The following is a 21,097-nucleotide window of genomic DNA, read 5'->3' as shown; positions in this document are numbered from 1 at the left end:
TTTTTAACAACATGGCTCCCTAAAACTTTAGACTTACCAGAAGCATTCTCTTTTGGTATCGAAAGAGCACATAGATCTATAGCTAATACTAACTCTAACAAAAACTATCCTAGATCAGTTATAGTTAGATTTCTATCATCTTTTGATAAAGAGATGGTTCTTAAATCTGCTTGGGCTAAAGCTCCTGTTAAGATTAATGAGACAACTGTGCTTTTTGACAATTACTATTCTTCCTTGGTAATAGCTAAAAGAAAAGTTTTTCTGCAACTAATAAGGGAGCTTAAAAAAGCACAGTTTAAAACATACCTTCTGTTTCCTGCCAAGCTAAAAATCTTCCTTCCTGATGGTCCTAAAATTTTTGATGACTTAGACTCTGCCTTACTGTTTATCAAAAAAAAATAAGATTTTGGATAAAATAGAGGAAATGGAATGGGCTAGTCCTTCATTAAAGAGACTGGCAACTGAAACTTCGTGGAAGAATTCAGAGAAGAAGAGACTAAAGAACAAATGATTTGTTCTATGTTTTTTTTCTTTTTTTCTCTCATCATTTTACTTTATTATTAATCTTTTTAAATATAGTTCCTGCATTTCCAGAAAGCCACAAATGTTCTGAAAAAAATTTAATCAAAGTTATTCTCTGTGTGCAAAGAAATGTTTTGTTTCATAACCAGTCAAAATATCTGAGGAACTAATAACAAGCTATTATTCAATTTGTTTCTCTTTCTGAAAAAGAGAAGTAAGGTCAGTAATTTGATACATTTTTCTTTTTCTTTTTTTTTCTCCTTTTCTTCTTTTATTTGTTTAAACAATGACATTCTATTTAAATTATGTAGTGGGTAAAGGGTGGGGGAGGGCAGGGAGAGAAGAGTAATGAAAATATGATAAATGGAATAATAACATATTTATTCCTTGTAAAAAGTTTATATGTTCTTCAAATGCTATTCCTAATTATACTTTCTTGATTATACTGCTTATGCTTGTTTGTAAATAATCTGTCATGCTTTAACTAATAATAATTAGAACTAAATAATAGTAAATAATATGTTTTATTTTAACTCTATTAATATAAACAATAAGTAATATTCCATTGTATATACTTCTTATAGCTTTCTCTTACATTTTTTTTATTTCTGCTTTACACTCTTTTATTTTCTACTCTCTTTTTCTTTTCTTTATTCTTTCTCTTTATTTTTTTCTCATATTAATATATAGAAATGCTTTTGATCATATAGACACAGTAAATAATAAGATTTGCATAAAAATTGAGTGGGGACAAAAATATTGAGTTTTATTACTTATTAATAACTGTGGGCTTAATTTCACTCACATAGAGGCTGTAATAACCTGTAAAATACATTGTGAAGGTTTTGTCATGTTTAGATGCATTTACACTGCTAAATGAATGTTTGTCACTAGTTTTTAACAAGTTTCCCGCCAAAATGTTAAGGGAGACAATCTGGGATGTGGGCTACCTCATGAACAATGTCCTTGAGTTGTTTCAAAAGCTTCAACTCTCAGAATTCTCACAGAGAAGCTGAAAGCAGTCAATCTGACCTTTGACCCAGATATCACACTGACACATCACAGATTCAGGAAGAACACTCTACCAGGAAGTAGAACTGATGCAAATGCGACTATGTGAAGGAAAATTAACTCTTTGACATTTAAATGTGAGTTATTTTATATAATTACTTAAATATCTATGTTATAATTCATAAAATATGTCAGTTATAATGATTTTAAATGATGCAGTTTTGTAGTAAGTAAATGTCTTATTTTAGAAGGCATAGAAAATGAAACATTTATTCAAGTGTTTTTGAAAATCTACTTGACTGCAGCATACTAATCTGTGTTAAAAACTTATGTTCCAAACATATACATTACTATAACTCATTTAATTCATCTGCTTGACAAGCATAAATAACTTTATAACTCTATTCTGGAAGAAATTGTCGTGATATATTTTAAAGCAGTAGTATAGACATACAAAATACAGATGTTTTTTTTTACAATAATGCAAGTGTTTCTGAGAATTTGCATAACTATGCAGTATGATTTATAACAATTTCTATAAATATAATATTTTATTCTATTGACAATAATGAGTATGAGTAAAATGCTCATATACAAGCAATTCAAGGGTTTTTTTTGGAAGCTGTTGACTGCATTTACATGACAGAAAATAGATGCATCTTAATATATGTAATGTCTGAACCATATTAGCCAAAGGTTTTGATTTAAATGAATGTTAGAACTTATTTTTACATACATTGAATAAATTAATATGTAAATATGCCTTCCTTTTTTTTTTTTTTCTCTCTTTCTTTCACTCTCTCTCCCTCTTTCACGTCTTTTATTTCTCTCTCTCCTCTTGGTTCCTAATATCAAGTTTATTTGAATGCTATTTGAATACAAGTGTATTATATTACATAGATGTATATAGTAGTATGGATAGTTTTTTTTTTAAAAAAGTTTATTTTAGTTTATATGATGCTGTTTTATCAAATGTGTAGTCTTGTCTTGCTAGATAATTGAATTGAATGCTGTTAATTTAAGTTAAATATAACCAGTATTAAATTGATAAGGTGGTAGCTGAGGTACTGCTGCTTAGGGTAGGGGGTTAACTTGAGTGGTAAATACTACTCTAAGTTGGAGTTTTTAACTCCAGGCTGGATGCAAGGTTTAATCCTTACATTATTTTCACTTGTTCATTTTTATATGTATATAGTTTTGACATCCACAATATATTTTGTACACTCATTGTCACTACAAACAAAATTGAATCTTATACAAAATCCCATAAGAGATTCAATAAATACAGCTATATTTAAAGGTACACCTAAAGGAGGAGATGTAACATTACTTATGTTGTTATTTGTTATTTTGATCATAAGATTCTTAAGTTTTAAAAATGCCAAATGACATCTTTAAAAGGAATTTCTTTAAACATTAATGGATTGAATAATCCATGTAAAAGGGCAAGTCTAATAAGATACATTAATTTACATAAGGCCAACTTAGTCTTCCTGCAAGAAACCCATCTCCTGAAAAAAGATATTGATAAACTAGCAACAAACAAATATACAGTATTGGCTAGTTCAGAGCACACTCAGAAAAAAAGAGGAGTGGCTATTTTATGGAATAAAAGTATGCCCATTCCTAAAACCATTAAGTCTTATCAGGATGACAAAGGAATGTTTTGTATGGTTACAATACAAATTAATGGGAAGACTTACACTTTAATTAATGTATATTGGATACCTGGAATTGGTATTAATACAGTGAAACATCATCTTGATAAGATCATATCATTCTCTATAGGAGATATTATTTTAGCTGGTGACTTTAATTGTATACTACATGAAAGTGATACTACCACTATAGGAAAAAGAAGAATTACATCTAATGCAAAACATTTAAATGATTTTGCTAATTATCATTTGAATGATATTAATAATCAGATAGATTCAAAATCATTACCATACACCTTTTTTTTCTAACAGATACAAAACTTATTCAAAAATAGATAGGGTCTTTATTTCTAACCAGATGGTAACAGATTTAATTAATTCCAAAATCATTTCATGTCCTATATCTGATCATAATTCAATTGTTTTTGAATTCATGATAAAAAATACTCATAATGTTCAGATCAAAAGGATACCAGCATACTTAACTCGACTAAAAGACTATAAAGAATATATACTTTCAGAAGTACAACATTTTCTAGACATAAATAATACTCCTGAAGTCTCCATTGTCTATGTTTGGGATGCCTTAAAATCATATCTATATGGACAAAGTATAAGATGGTATAATAATAAAAGGAAATCTTGGGATAAGGAATTGTTAGATATTTAAAGTAAATTAGACTCTTATAAACATAATAATAAAGAAAATATTATGGATAAGAAAGTCATTGAAGAAATAAACAAACTAAATGAGAAATACAAAGAAATTTTAACTCATAAAGTTAAAATAACTCTAGAGAAATACAAGTTTTGTCTTACTCAATAAGCCCCAAATACTTACATAGACTTAAAAATAAAACAAAAGGTTGAATAAACAAAACCATATCAAAGAAATCTTTTCTCTAAGGAAAAAGAAGAATGTTTCTAGTCTACCAGAAATACTAGATGAATTTAGAAATCACGTTCACAATATTAACAATAATAACATTAACATGGAACCTAAAGATAAAATAAAGGAGTTTATAACCACAAACATGAATAAAAAGCTTAATAAACAACAGATTAAACTATTGGACAAAAGTATTTCATATACAGAGGTTATTACACAAATAAATAAGCTTAAATCAAACAAAGCACCGGGTAATGATGGTATTATACCAGATATATATAAAATCCTTTCTAAAAGTACATATTCATTAATACATAAGGTTTTTATTTTGGCCCAAACTGAGTTAATAACCCCCCCCATCTTGGCAATATACATTTATTTCGCCAATTTTAAAACCTAATAAAGATCCAACTAGATGTACTTCATATCGGCCCATCTCATTACTTAATGTTGATTATAAAATGTTTATGAGTATTTCTGCTGATAGATTGAAGACAATCATTCCCGGCATTGTAGATATAGATCAGACAGGCTTCATTGTAAATAGAAATACTTTTGATAATATAAGAAGAACTTTAACATTAATTGATTTTGCAAATAGGAAAAAGAAATATTTAACACTTATTAGTCTTGATATAAGTTCAGCATTTGATTCAGTAAGTTGGGACTATCTGTTTACCTTACTGAAGTACACAAACTTCTCAGATGCATTTGTAAATCTAATTGAGCATTTATACAAAGGAACGTTGGCTTATATTAAGGTAGGAACATATGTTTCACAAAAAATACCCATTCTTAAAGGTACAAAACAAGGATGTCCACTTTCTCCACTATTGTTCACTTTAGTAATGGAGCCTTGGGCTAATTTGATCAGAAACAGTACTGACATAGAGGGTTTTGAAATAGATGAAAATACAACATCCAAAATTCAACTTTTTGCAGATGATGTTCTAATTACATCAGCAGGATCTAATTCTTCTATGCAGTCTCTATTTGATAAAATGATGAATTTTAAAAGTATTTCTGGTTTAATATTCAATGAAGAAAAAACTAAAATACTACCTATATATACACGAAAAAATATTCTCATTAGTGATTTTACTAAATATGTACACAATTCAGGTCAGATAACTTATTTAGGTATAATACTATCTAAAGATATTAAATCTATTATATATAATAATTATAATACCTGTTTTCTTAATATACAAAATCTTTTTATTACCTGGAATAATATGTTTTTTACTATGGAGGAGAGACTTACAATTATTAAAATGATAATATTCCCCAAGATTTTATACTTAATACAATCAATAATACTTCCACCTACAAAAATAATTATCAAGAAACTGAATACACTAATGTTAAATTTCCTATGGGCACCTAATAGACCTAGGATTGCATTAAAGAAACATACTAATAGCTGGTCTCAAGGGGGTATTTCTTTTCCAGACTTTAATTTATATACTATCTCTTCTATTGTAAAAGTTATTACTTTATTAATAGATCAGTCATATGTCGCAAAATGGAAAGATTATTGAGAGCTAATTAGTATGCACTTCGTGAAAATCTCCTTAACACATAAAAATATGATTGTAAATAACTCCATGTTATGGTTACTAAAGGAATTTTGTACTTCACCTATTACACCTAAACATATGGTTTGTTACCCATTAAATATTATTATTAGCTATCGTAACTTTATATTCATGCACCCTAAGTATAGGGAATGGAATTTTATTATATTCCCTATAATGTATACTCAGGGTATGCTTTTTGTCATCTACTTCTGAAGGAACTCATTTAGCTATAGATAATGATCTAAAGTACTGGTATCAGTTGATATCTGATAATAAAGTTAAAAATCTAGATTTCTTAAAACAAGAATTTGATCTAAGAGAAACTTGCTGGTTAGAGGTTCAGACCTTTATACAACATCTCATTGATAGAATAGATCTAATGTCTATAACAGTTAAAGAATCTATTCCAACACTGATTGTTTACTTGATATTAAATTTACAACATAAAGTTTCTGATAAAGGTAAACTTTCATACATACATAAAATTATCAGACAAGAAACTTTTTACAGTGTAGATACATACTGGAATTATTTCACTTCTATTAATGGGGACCCACCAAATCAACAAGATAAACAATATATATTGGAATCTGCCTATAGAACTACGTCTTCCATTGTCTGGAGACTTTATACATGGACATTTTTACACAGATCTTTTTATACACCTTTGATGATGAATAAAATAAATAATAAAGATAATCTATGTAAGAGATGTAATGTAGAAATTAATGCTGACTGGGCTCATATGTTTTATGACTGTATAAAATTGAAAGAATACTGGAAGTCAGTTAATGAATTTTTGCAGGCTCTTTTACAGATAATTTCATTATTTCTAAATCTCTTATATTATTCAACACACCTGTACCTCAAAGTGTTAAAAAGGTTAAGCTTCCCTTGTTATGGTCTATTCTAGCAGTGGCTAGGAAAATAATAACCAGAAATTGGATTTCAGATACACCTCCTTCGTTCAATGAATTTAAAAATGTTATGAATATAGTGTGCCATATGGAAATAAACACAATTAGGTCAAGAACAACTAGAAAAACATCTTATTATATTGTATGGGATAATTTACAAAATTTGTTAAAAAAATCCTAATTTCAATAGCATGGTATTTTAGTTTAATTAATTGATCTGATTGTAGTGGATGTCTTTGTAAATACTTTAGTTGTTTTGTTGAATATTATAATCATATCTATTTTTAATTACTTGTATAAAATTGTTATGATATTTCTCTTGTATGTTAAAACAATAAACCTGTTTTGAAAAAAAAAAAGCATCTTACAGCCCAGCACTTGCTCAGACCTAATAGCAAGCACTAGTATACCCTGACACTGATTGCCCAGCAGGACAAGGCTCTTTATTCACCCCTCACCAACCAAGCGACTAAGCAGCTCACCCTACTATTCAGGCATGACCAAAGGGCAACTTCAGGTGCACTCTCCAGTCCAGCTGGTGAATCTGGGTATCCTGAGGCAATGTTACAACTGCCTCATGTACACAGACAACCCTTTCCTCGTACCACAAAACACTAACATATGTGAGAGATGCAATTATACAGCCAAACTGGAAGCTAAGCTGTCTCCGCCCAAGACTGGAACAGACAGTCAAGAGGAGAAGGTTAACACTTGCACCACAACTCCAGCCACACACAGACCTACTAAAACAGCACTGGAAAAAAATACACATAAATACACAAAATCATACTTGGAGGCTCTAAATAAAAACCTCCAAAAGCATCAGAGATCTCCAAAGCAGACACCCAAACAACCTGCACTTCCTGTCACAAACCAGACAACACATAAAACACAAAATCAGTGTGCCGCACAATCACAGCCCTTAAGGCAAAATAACATACCTAACACATTAGTAATAGGTGACTCTATAGTCAGGCACACTGATGTCCCACTCACTAGGCTGGACAAGTAGAAGGTTACTGTTAGCTGCCTGTCGGGAGCCAGAATCCACCAAATAACACAAGCACTCAGGTCACTCCAGAACAAGCACAAATATGACTCTGTCATTGTTCATGTTGGTGTGAGTGACCTGAAATGTACCTCCCTGGACTACATGAAAAGAGACATGGAAGAGCTCTCTGATTATGTAACCCAGGTTGGTATGACCCTGACCCTGAGTAGCATCCTGCCCTCACCAAGAATGATACCTCAGTATAAAGAAAAAATGATCAATTTCAACAATTAGCTAAGCTTCTGGTGTCATTCAAAGGGGATCCAGTGTCTGTCAGCCTGGGACGACATGCTCGACAAGCCGCATTGCTTCACAAGAGATGGCTTGCATCTGTCACCCCTAGGGTTTTGAATACTAGGCAAGGCTCTTGCTGCCCCCATAGTGCCTTTTTTAGGCAAGGCTCAAAAGTCAAACCCACCTCCGTAAACAGCACAATTAACAAAAAACTGAGGGTACTCAACGCCAGGAGTTTAAATCTCAAAATGCACGTGCTCAAAGCACTCCTTAGTATGGAGAACATTGACATCTGTGCAGTAATTGAAACCTGGTTCAAGGCTCCAGAAAGCACCCCAGCACTACAGGGCTACAACTCATACCACATGTTTCGGCCACAGAACACGGACAGAAACACAAAAGGAGGGGGTGTATTTATATTCATCAAGGATACCTACACCTCCAGGTTAGTGGTGCAGCATGATACCTCTGAGATCATCCATGTGCAACTAACATCAGGCAAATCTGTAATGCAAATTGTGGCCTGCTACAGATCATCCTCCATGACCCAGGACCACCACTCCACCTTTCTGGTGACACTGGAAAACATGAAGGTCCTACCAAACACCCTGATATTGGGTGATTTCAATTACCCTACTATTCACTGGGAAAACTACTCGAGTACAAATTCCCAGGCCCAGTGGTTCCTGGAATTCATCAACTCAAATGCCCTGGATCAGCTGGTAAACTCCCCTAGCAGACGTGAAAACATATTGGACCTGGTCATCACCAACATGGGCGACAGGTGTTCCACACCGGAGGTTAACCCGTAATGGTTAGATCAGACCATAAACTAATCACTCTGGATGTCCACACCCCACCACCACCCCCAACTAAGGAAACCACAGTAAAAAACTTTTCTAAAGAAAACTTCATCTTACTTAAGACAGAGGTGGTAAGTTTCACAGCCCCCACGCTAAAGGATAATGCTGCCCAAGATGCAGAAACCTTTACAAATGCACACTATGAGCACCTACAAGGATGCATGGATCATGCCATCCCTAGCAAAACCAAGACTCACACCTCTAAGAGAAGGAAACCAGTTTGGTGGATCCCTGCAATAAACAGGCTATACAATAGAAGGAGGAAACTAGTTGAGAAAAAAAGCAAATCCCAAGAAGGAAAGACATCCCTGATCAGTATTAGTAAGAAACTGAGGTCCCTCATTAATTTATCCAAGGTTAACTTCAAAAGAAAAATAGCCAAGGATTCAAAAGATAACCACAAAGCCTTCTTTAGCTATGTTAAGAATCTAAGTGGCAACTCGCAGATATGCACTGAACTAGTGCAAAATAGCACAAAATATACTGAACCTACTGATATTGCCAACATCCTGGCAGATAGATTCAGTGCAAACTTCACCCCCCCTCTCACCTCCAAAAGGGCCCACAACAATACCGGAAAAGTGTAGTGTCCCAAAAATCACAGACACACAGGTGAAAACAGCCCTTTCAAAAGCCAAAAACACAGTGTCAATGGGACCAGATGGTGTCCCAGGCTGCATCTTGCAGGAACTACAGAATGAACTAAACCCCCACCTAAACACGCTGTTCAACCTCAGCCTCTCCACAGGCTATGTGCCCATAGAATGGCACACAGCAATGGTTATTCTTCTCCACAAAGGAGGGACCATAACTGACCCTGGTAACTATCGCCCCATAAGCCTGACTAGCCTGGTCTGTAAGGCTATGGAGCGCATCATCATGGAACTCATTAACAAAGACATTGGGAACCTCCAAACACTTGACCTGACCTAGTTTGGCTTTGCTAAGGGCAGATCATGCCTACTAAACCTGGTTGACTTCTTTGTGACAGTCACCAAGGCCATAGATGAGGGAAAGGTGGTTCAAACAGCCCACCATGACCTCGCCAAGGCTTTCGACACCATTCCCCACTCGGGTATTACAGAAAAACTCACCAGCCTGAACATAAACCCCTACATCATGAGATGGGTTGCCAACTGGCTTACAGACAAAACTCACACAGTAAGAACAGCAGGCTCCAGGTTCGACTTTAAACCAGTCACAAGTGGTGTCCCGCAAGGCTCGGTCCTGGGACCCCTACTGTTCGGCATATACTTCTCAGAAGTACAGGCAAACACAGGAGGACTATGGCTAACCAAGTTTGCCAATGACTGAAAACTGGAAGCCATAACTGACTCTCCAGCTGACACGGACATCCTCCAAAAGGGTCTTACTGAGACGGACACCTGGTGTCAAAGTCATGGCCTCAAGCTAAATGCCATAAAATGCATAGTCATCCCATTTGGGAAAAACAAAACACCCATGAATTACCACATAGGTGGCAGCACCCTTAATACAGAAGAGGAATAAGAGATCTGGGGACCCAGGTAGATAGTAATCTCTCCTTTGACAATCATATTGCCAAAGTAGTTAGGGAATCCTTCTATGTGGACCATTTAATTACTAAAGGGTATGCATCTAGAAATAAAGAGGTTATAGTGCTCCTCTACTCGTCACTCATTAGACCCATCATAGAGTACAATGCCCCATTTGGGATGTACCTCACAAGACACTTCCAACAGCTGGAAAGACCACAAAAGTACCTCACCAAGAGGATTACTGGTCTCAAACATATGTCCTATGCAGCCTGACTGAAAAAACTCTGGCTGTACTCAGTGGCATATCGCTTACTCAGGGGTGATCTCTGCCTGACTTACAAAGTCATGTCCAACTCAGCATTGATGGACATGCTCCACCTAAAGAAATCCAAGTCACTGCGAGCCACGCGCTCTAGAAAGCTAAACCTCACCACAACAATAAATAGAACATGCTGGAGGGATAGATTCCTGTCACAGAGACTCCCCATGCTTTGGAACAAAATTCCAAATTACATCAGGCAGAGCCCATCACTAATACTCTTCAAGAGAAACCTTGACGAATGGATGGGTAACAGAAAATACACCCCTGGGATCACTTCATTGGCTTTGCTTGACAGAGGATCAGTTAATTAATCAATGGGGTGGTGAAAGCTGGCACACTCTAGCTAGGCTTATAAATGCCCACGGGCAGATAGCCTAGTACCTACCTATGAACCTATGAACATGTTAGGGGCTGCCATCGCTTTGATCCACCAGCATATGTTGGAGACTGAAGGTGGTGTGGAGGATGATGCACATGACCACCTCAGGCACCAGAGGAGGAGGAGAGTGCTTAGACCCAGGGTAACCTACCAGGGGCTACATGATGTGGAGATAATAGGGCATTACAGGGTGGACAGGGACATCCTACAGCAACTTGTGGAGCTGTGCCGGCCACGCCTCCGAGCCAGAACAAACAGAGGGGAACCCATCCCAGTGGATATGAAGGTATGTGAAAGCCTGAGAATACTAGCTACAGGTACCTTTCAAAGACCAACTGGGGATATCATGGGGATCTCACAGGTACTACACCAGTTCCTGGATGCCATGTTACCACATGCAAATGAGCACATATACTTCCCGCGAATGCAGGAGGAGTTGGCCAGCAATATGCATCTCTTCTACTGTGTGGCAGAATACCCGGAGGTACTGGGTGCAATAGACTGCATGCACATACACATCAAGTTACCACCCAGTGAGCAGGGTAGGCGCTACATAAACTGCAAGGGATACCCCTCCATCAACTGCCAGGTCGTGTGCAATGACCAGGGCATTATCATGGATGTGTGCACTGGCAGCCCTGGAAGCTATCACGACTGCCACATCTATCATGCCTCACAGCTGTATCAGTTATTTGCCAGGGGGGACATCCCAAATGGCAACCTGGTGGGGGATGCTGGCTATGCACTGGAACCGTAAATGATGACTCACATCAGAAATGCACACACACCCATGCAGGAACACCATAATGAGGCACATGCACAAACCAGAATAATTATAGAGCATGTGATTGGGATGCTGAAATCATGGTTCCATTGCTTGGACATATCTGGTGGAGCCTTGCAGTACTTTCCAGGCACGTATGCCCACATCTTCATAGTGTGTGCCACGCTACACAATATTATCCTGCAGAAACAGCTGCAGCAGGGACAGAATGGTGTAGGCCCTGACAGCCCAACACCATTGCCAAGGGCCCCACAGCACAGGCACAGAGGTACTCAGACCACGAACACCCTGAGCCAGCCCCAGTAGGCAGATGGAGGCATGCCCAGTATGCCCATGCATTTGCAAGGAGGGAACGTATAGCACACACACTGACAGTGTAGGCACCTAGGGACTGACACCTTTCTCCACCTGCACACCCAGTAAAAATGGATGGCACACACACAAGACTACCTGTAAATTGTCATGTATAGGCAGTCTACTTTGTGCATCCAACATAGGCAGCTCTCAACTATTGCACACACAACTGCCATTGGCACAAGGTAAGTCAACACTTGAACAGTAAATTAAGCTATCAGCATGTGCTGATACTGTATGTATAGGTTCATAGGTAGGTACTTGGCCAACTGCCGGAGGCCATTCATAAGCCTAGCCAAAATGTGTCAGCTTTTGCCACCCCATTGATTCATTAACTGTCCGTCTGTGGAGCAGAGGCAATGGCGGGATCCCTGGGGTGCATCTACTGTTCCCTATCCACTCTTCAAGGTTTCTCTTGCAGAGTGTTAGTGAGGGGCTCTGTATAATGTAGTTAGGGATGTTGTTCCAAAGTATGGGGTGTGTCTGTGACAGGAATCCATCCCTCCAGCATCTTCTAGTTATTGTTGTGGCAAGGTCCAGCTCACTACAGTGTGCGGCTCACTGTGACATGGATTCCCATAGGTGGAGCATATCCATTAAGTCTGAGTTCAACATGGCTGTGTTGGCCAAAAAGAGATCATCTCTGGGTAAATGAGAAACTGAGTAAAGCAGGAGTTTATTCAGTCTGGCTGCATAGGGCATATGTTTGAGGCCAGTAATCCTCTTGGCGAGGTAGATTCATGGACCTTCCAGCTGTTGGAAGTGTCTTCTGAGGTACAGCACAAATGGTTTATTATACCCTATGATGGGACTGATGGGTGATAAGTAAAGGGGCACTATAACCCCAGTATGTCTAGATGGGAACCCTTTAGTAATCAGATGGCCTACTTAGAAGGATGTCCTAACTACTTTGGAGATATGATTGTCAAAGGAGAGATCACTATCTAAATTAGTCCCCAGATACCCCATTACCTCGTCCATATTAAAGTGGCTGCCACTTATGTGTTAATATGTGGGTGCTTAATATTCCACAATGGAATGACCATGCAGTTAGTGGCACTTGGCTGGAGGGCATGAAGTTGACACCCTGTGTCGGTCTCTGTGAGGCCCCTTGAGGGATGTCTGTGTCAGCTGGACTATCAATCATGGCTCCCAGTTCGCAGTCATTGCCAAACATGGTCTGCCGTAGTCCACCTGTGTTTGCCTGTACCTCTGAGAAGTATATGCCAAACAGTAGGACTCCCAGGACTGAGTCCTGTGGGACACCAGTCATGACTTGTCAAGAGTTGGACCTGGAGACCGCTATTCATACCATGTGGGTTCTGTGTGTAAGCCCGTTGGCAACCCAACCTGTGATGTATGGGTGTATGTACAGGCTGGTGTGTTTATCAATAATACCTGAGTGGGGCATGGTGTCAAAAGCCTTGGAGAGGTCCAGGTAGTATGTGTGAACCACCTCTCCTGTCATCTAACGTCTTGGTGACTGTATGTAAGACATCATACAGGTTCAGTAGGCATGAACTGCACTCAACCAAGCTGACCTGGGTTGGGTCACATGTTTGGATATTATGAATGTCTTTGTTAATGAGTGTCATGAGGATACGATCCATACCATTGCAGACCAAGCTGGTCAGGCTTTAGGGGTGGTAGTTACCATGGTCAGTTGTGATTCCACCTTGATGGAGTGGAATAACCATTGCCATGTGCCACTGTATGGGCATGTAGCCTGTGGAGAGGCTGAGGTTGAAAAGCTTAATTAGGTGGGGGGGTCAGGTTGTCTTGTACAGTTTGCAAGATGCAGTCTGGGACAACATCTGTCTCCATTTATGCTGTGTTCTGCTGTTAGAGAGGGCCATTTCCACCTGTGTGTCTCTGATGTGTGGGAATACTGTACCTTTCAGGTAGTATCGTGGGCTCTTTAGGGGGTGAAGTATGCACTGAATGTATCTGCAAGGATGTTGGTGATATCAGTAGGGTCAGCATATTTTGTGCTATATTTCACCGGCACAGTGCAAATCTGTGTATCACCACTTAGATCCTTGACATAGCCAAAGAAGGCTTTGTGGTTATCTTTCGAATCCTTGCATATTTTCCTGCTGATGTTAGCCTTGGATGATATCATGAGGGTCCTATGTATCATACTAATAGTGTTCATGGATGTCTGCAATTCATGGGGTTTGCTGTTTCCCTGGAACACTGTCCTTCTGTAGTATAGCCTGTTTATTGCAGAGGTCCACCAGACTGGTGTCCTTGTCTAGGAGGAGTGAGTCTTGGTTTACCAGTGATGGCACAATCCATACATCCATGTAGGTGCTTATAGATTGCATTTGTAAATCTGTCTGTATCTTGAGCAGTGTTTCCCCTTAGCGTGGGGGCTGCGAAACCCCCCATCCCTGTCCCTAGTAGTTTAAATGTAGCTGTAGGAAAGGTATACACTGTGGTTTCCGTGGATGGGGGAGATGCTTAGGTGTGGAAACAGCGAATAGTTCATGGTCAGATCTAACCAGTGACTGGTTAAGCTCTGCTGTGGTGCACCCATTGCCCATATTGGTGATGACCACTTCTAGTATGTTTCCACCCCTCATTAGGGAGGTTACCACCTGATACAGGGCATATGAGGTAATAAATTCCAGGAAGGGCTGGGCCTGGAAGTGAGTACTTGAGTAAGTTTCCCAGTTAATGGTGGGGTAGTTGACATCGACCAATGCCAGGGTGTGCATTAGGACTGTCATGTTCTCCATTGTCTCCAGGTAGGTCAAGTGGTGGTCCTGGGTCATGGAGGGTGATCTGTAGCAGGCCACAGTTTACATTGCAGTTGTGGCTGATGTTAGCTGCACATGGATGATCTCAGAGGTATCATGCTGCCCCACTAACCTGGAGGTGTAGGTATCCCTGAGGAATATGGATACACCCCCTCCATGTTTCTGTCTGTCCATGTTCTGTGGCTGAAATATGTGGTATGGGTTGTAGTCCGGTAGTGCTGGTGTGCTCTCAGGAGCTTTAAGACAGATCTCAGTTACTGTACAGATATTGACGTTGAACATCCTGAGGAGTGCTGTGAGTGCATGCATGCTGTGCTCACAACCCCTGGTGCTGAATAGCATAACCCTCATTGATTCTGCTATTGTGTTGTTTATGGAGCTGGTATTCACCTTTGAGACTCTCCTAAAAAAGGCACTATGGGGGCGCCAATAGCCTTGGCCAGTATTCCAAAGCCTAAGGCTGATACATAAGCCGGTATGGTATTGTTGCATGCATGTTTCCCATCTGTGCTTGTTTCTCATCTCTCCTGTAGGTAACCTAATGGTAAGCAATAGAAAGTCTTAAACTTATGCAAGTGTTCTAGCTTCCAAGATAGGCTTTTGGAGTGATTAAGTATCAGTGTTCTGTATGTTCTTGCTGTAATTAACTGTTTCCTGACTACATGGTGATTTTTCACTGTATATTGTGATCTGAAAGTCTGTTTATTCACATATTATGGATGTGATGGCCTGCACTTTAGAGGTTCACAGATAGCCTACTACCTATCTGCCCAAGGGCAATTAGAAGCAAAGCTACAGTGTGTTGGCTTTCTCCGCACCATTGACAAAGTAACTGAGCCTCTGTCAAGCATAGCCAATGAAGCAATTCCAGGCAGAGTTGCTGGAAGCTGTTGAAGACTGGGGTGGTGGAGGGTGATAGGGGCACTTAGTGATCTAAAGAGGGCATGTTAATGTGACAATTCAACACCATTCAATTTTCCCAACAGGTCTCGCAGCTATCAAACTGGACAGGCTCCACCACCCCCTGGCTGTATGGTTCTGGGACACATGATCCCAGGGGTGTATATTCTGTTACCCATTCACACAACAACGTTTCCCTTGAAGTGTGTCAGTGAGGGGCTACGCCTAATGTAGTTAGGAATGCAATGTATTGTCTCACATTACATTTGTTATATGTTGTTATTTCAATAGTAAGTGAAGCTCAGTGGGTTTGGGGGCCTCCGCCTTTTGCTTAGCCTAGCTTATACATAGAAATCATCTAAATAGGAAATAGGCAGAAGCAATGTTAATGTCAATAGTGTAATGGTTACAGCATTTGCATAGTATCTGTGCATTGGAGGTTTAAATCCCAATAAAGTCAGGGATATTAAAAAGTATACCTTAACCACAGCTTGCATTTATAGGTAGTAATCGTCTGTTTAAAAACATTCGAAAGACCCATATAAACCCATATGTGCTGGAGAGTAAAGTCAACAGAGAATGTAATGTTACGTAAGCACATAGTGAGATGTTACGTCACTGAAATGTATGTATCCTGAGTAGTTAGTGGATGTGGCCATGTTTGTGCGCATATGTTATACGTTACAAAGTTTGTTTAACTGTGTTTAACTGCTGCTATAATGTCACACAAACACTTTTAAACATGCTTACAACTGCTTAAATGAGACTTATTCTGGAGTAAAATCATTTTAAAGAATCGCAGGTGTTGAACCCTGGACCATGCACACTAGAGTCATGGGACTTACCACTTAGCCATCTGAGGTGTATACGTGTTTCGTGGTCTTTAGACTACACCTTATACCATATGCATTCCACTGTAATGATCACAAATGGAGACCAAGAACTAAAAACAAAACTTCTCACAACCGCTAAGAATCCGGTAAACACCTCAGTCCAAATAGTTAAAGACAAGCCATTTATTTAATGACAATTTAAGTGCGAACTATTGCATACACTTTTTGTCGGAGCTCCTGCCCCAACTTCCTCAGACAAACACTAGCCAACAGTCATTACAATCCATATATACTTCAATTAATTAACTCTAAGAAAATTTCAAAATTTTAAAGTGCCATTGTGCATTACAAAAATTTCTACCTAGACATATAACTTCTTATAAGATATTTTATATGTAAAATGTTTTAAACACGCTTTCAACAACCAATATTCCTTTCTGGATTAAATGATTAAATAACTTTAAAACCAATCTAGTTTATATTGTGGTTATAGATATACATAAATGCAATACAAATTCCATATATTCATTACTTCCTAAATTTCTTCAAATGTACTACATTCATTCGCAAATATTTATTTAACCAAATGTGTTTAAGTGTTTGCATAAATAATATTTAAATAATATTTAAATAATAATATGTATGTTTTTTGTGTATTTTTTGTATTTTTTGTGTATGTGATTCTAAACACTTACTCGAGCAAATGGTAAATTTAAATAACGTAAAAATAAAATTAAAATATATATTAAAAATATATGTATAAATATATAAATATACGGCTATGCATTTATGTATTTCTACTAACAAACTGATATACTACTAAACCCGTATCTAGAATAATATGTATATCCTAACATATATTACAAAATATGTGTGTATGTGTAACAGTGTACCAAACTATATATAAAAAACTAGAAAATAAAAGGTACATATTTATCAAAACCTTTCTATATATTTATATTAATTTTAAAATTTAATATATTTCATATGGACACCAACTCTTAACTAATTCATTTTATCAAATAATGTGTTATATTACATAAATTTATAAATTTATAAATAAATAAATAAATAAATATATATAACACTCCTTTTATTTAATCCACTTTTATAAACCACTTTTATAAACTTGTCTGTATACCAAAACTATACTGGTGTTTAAAAATCTTTAACCAATTTGATTGTGTATTGAACTATTGGTATTTCGATTTCATCTCTCTAAATTTTTTAATCTTAAAATACACATTATTGAGCACATCTCATTGATGCCCGGTATCCTACAAGCATTGGTCCTAAGCTGCCAAACAAGTTCTTTCCTTTCTAGTTTTAACGAGTCATAACCCCCTCTACCATCTTGCATTAATTGATCAATAACCCTAAACTTAAAACTATGCCCTATAAATTCAGAGGTGTGCCTAGCCAATGCATTTTCCATTTTCTTTTTGTTAATTTTGTAAATATGTTCATTGATTCTTTCGCACAATTTTCTATCGGTCTTCCCGATATAAAATGCTGGGCATTGAGTACATTTGGCCAGATAAACCACTTGTCTGCTATTACAGTTATATTTCAGTCTTGAACTATATGTTCTATCATTTATTGTAAAATTACACCCTTCATCTATATATTTACAACACCTGCGCATACAAAACTTGTGCATTCCCGACTTCGTTGTAAAAAGGTTTCTATTCCTTTGGAGTATTTCTTTTAAATTGTTACCTCACCTGAATATTGTTTTTGGTTTAACTGGGAGTAATTCCCTAAAAAAACTGTCATTCATTAGGTATTCCCAGTTCTTTACAACAATATTTGTTATATAACTAGAATCCAAATTGAATGTACAAATAAAGTTGCAACCATGAATAATTTCAGACCTATCTTTAGCAACTACTAAGTCTACCTCTTGTTGCTGACTGTTACTTAAAATTGGGGTGTATTCTCCTGTTAGTCTTTTCATTTTAACTTCAGCAACAATTTCCATAAGAAAATCCAAAGGGTAACCCCTCTGTGTAAAGAAATTAAGCATAATTCCACATTCTTCATAAAATTCATCATCATTTGTAGTCATTCTTTCTTTCATTCTTTCATTCCCATTTTTTTTTTAGGGAATTACTCCCAGTTAAACCAAAAACAATATTCAGGTGAGGTAACAATTTAAAAGAAATACTCCAAAGGAATAGAAACATTTTTACAACGAAGGCGGGAATGCACAAGTGTTGTATGTGCAGGTGTTGTAAATATATAGATGAAGGGTGTAATTTTACAATAAATGATAGAACATATGGTTCAAGACTGAAATATAACTGTAATAGCAGACAAGTGGTTTATCTGGCCAAATGTACTCAATGCCCAGCATTTTATATCGGGAAGACCGATAGAAAATTGTGCGAAAGAATCAATGAACATATTTACAAAATTAACAAAAAGAAAATGGAAAATGCATTGGCTAGGCACACCTCTGAATTTATAGGGCATAGTTTTAAGTTTAGGGTTATTGATCAATTAATGCAAGATGGTAGAGGGGGTTATGACTCATTAAAACTAGAAAGGAAAGAACTTGTTTGGCAGCTTAGGACCAATGCTTGTAGGATACCGGGCATCAATGAGATGTGCTCAATAATGTGTATTTTAAGATTAAAAAATTTAGAGAGATGAAATCGAAATACCAATAGTTCAATACACAATCAAATTGGTTAAAGATTTTTAAACACCAGTATAGTTTTGGTATACAGACAAGTTTATAAAAGTGGTTTATAAAAGTGGATTAAATAAAAGGAGTGTTATATATATTTATTTATTTATAAATTTATAAATTTATGTAATATAACACATTATTTGATAAAATGAATTAGTTAAGAGTTGGTGTCCATATGAAATATATTAAATTTTAAAATGAATATAAATATATAGAAAGGTTTAGATAAATATGTACCTTTTATTTTCTAGTTTTTTATATATAGTTTGGTACACTGTTACACATACACACATATTTTGTAATATATGTTAGGATATACATATTATTCTAGATACGGGTTTAGTAGTATATCAATTTGTTAGTAGAAATACATAAATGCATAGCCGTATATTTATATATTTATACATATATTTTTAATATATATTTTAATTTTATTTTTACGTTATTTAAATTTATCATTTGCTCGCGTAAGTGTTTAGAATCACATACACAAAAAATACAAAAAATACACAAAAAACATACATATTATTATTTAAATATTATTTAAATATTATTTATCCAAACACTTAAACACATTTGGTTAAATAAATATTTGCGAATGAATGTAGTACATTTGAAGAAATTTAGGAAGTAATGAATATATGGAATTTGTATTGCGTTTATGTATATCTATAACCGCAATATAAACTAGATTGGTTTTAAAGTTATTTAATCATTTAATCCAGAAAGGAATATTGGTTGTTGAAAGCGTGTTTAAAACATTTTACATATAAAATATCTTATAAGAAGTTATATGTCTAGGTAGAAATTTTTGTAACGCACAATGGCACTTTAAAATTTTGAAATTTTCTTAATTAGAGTTAATTAATTGAAGTATATATGGATTGTAATGACTGTTGGCTAGTGTTTGTCTGAGGAAGTTGGGGCAGGAGCTCTGACGAAAAGTGTATGCAATAGTTTGCACTTAAATTGTCATTAAATAAACGGCTTGTCTTTAACTATTTGGACTGAGGTGTTTACCGGATTCTTAGCGGTTGTGGGAATGATCACAAATGGGACAGTCACTTTGTGTACATATGTACAGTGCATTGTAATGTACTGTAGTCTGTGAACCAACACATTCAAGTCTACATATGTAGTACTGTTACAAATTAATACGAAATATATATATATATATATATATATATATATATATACGTCAGTGATGTCTGCACATATATATAAATATAAAGATATATATATATATATATATATATATATATATATATATATATATACAGTTGCATCAATAGCCATATATATAAACATCTATGAACACACTTTGTGACACAAAAGCACTCCAAAGGAATTGAAGTGTACACAAAACACATGCAGCTCTGGTATTATAACTATTATTATTAACCTAATACACCATAGAAGGGATGGTTGTTGTGTATGCAAAGATTGGGGGGGATGATGGGTAATGAAATCATGCATCAAGGAGAGCCTGGGTCGGATGTTCAATAAGTGAACTGGAGGGGTATACATGGAGTATGGGGACAATATAAAAAGGACTCAAAACAAGAACCTTTCTCATTCATAATACACCTTGTCATGTAACATTACAACACCTAATTTTACAAACATATGAACATTAACATGTATCAGACATATGTACACCAACTGTCACATTTGTTTTCAGTAGTGAGGAATGCCTGTAGTAAAATGTATATTCTAAACACCATAACATTTGTATTTATTATTTATTTATTTATTTTACATTTGTTGACCGGGCTAGTCTAACTGGATACATGTCCATTTTCAGTAGAGGCCCGGGGAGAAAAGCT

The sequence above is a fragment of the Protopterus annectens genome, chromosome 1.part0 (genome assembly GCF_019279795.1).
Source record: "Protopterus annectens isolate FY-2018-M chromosome 1.part0, PAN1.0, whole genome shotgun sequence".
Lineage (NCBI taxonomy): Eukaryota > Metazoa > Chordata > Ceratodontiformes > Protopteridae > Protopterus > Protopterus annectens.
The sequence above is the reverse complement of the archived record's forward strand: the minus strand, read 5'-3'. Positions refer to the sequence as shown.